We start from the raw sequence: 591 nt of genomic DNA, 5'->3' as shown, positions 1-591 counted from the left end.
AATCAACGTGAAGTCCTTTATCAAAGCGCAGTCCTGGAGGCTGGAGATGAAAAATAGATATAGGGGAAGATAAGCAGCCAGTGACTCAGGTACTGAGTATATTTAAAGAACTTGTTAGTCCCAAGATTAAAAGGAACACAGAGGTCACAAAACCCAGATAGAAGTAAGATTCAGATTATAAAGAACGAAGCATTAACTCCTTGTGACGACTGCACACGTACGGTCTTTTAAGACTGAAGTTCAGAATCAGCTGTGCTGCCAAGGAACACCACAAGAAAAGAAATAATGAACGAGGCAATGAGACAGCACAATATGTCGTTAGGTTCTGTAGTTTCATAAGCACCAAATTCACTCAGATGTACTTTTAAAAATGTGTTTGTCCAGAAAGTTCTTGGAATTTATTATACACATTTAATAACAGATGATAATCAACATTCAAGTGTTGTTGAACTAATTTTACAAGCACTTTAGCATACAATGTATACTTATGCTAAGAAACAAAAGATTCAGCATATAAGGAAGTGCAGAAGGAAGCTACTTTAAAGATATCCCCTTCCATCCAGTATCTACATAATACTTGTTTTATTTCAA

This window comes from Phaethon lepturus, unplaced genomic scaffold, assembly GCF_000687285.1.
Source record: "Phaethon lepturus isolate BGI_N335 unplaced genomic scaffold, ASM68728v1 scaffold32780, whole genome shotgun sequence".
Taxonomy (NCBI): domain Eukaryota; kingdom Metazoa; phylum Chordata; class Aves; order Phaethontiformes; family Phaethontidae; genus Phaethon; species Phaethon lepturus.
The sequence above is the reverse complement of the archived record's forward strand: the minus strand, read 5'-3'. Positions refer to the sequence as shown.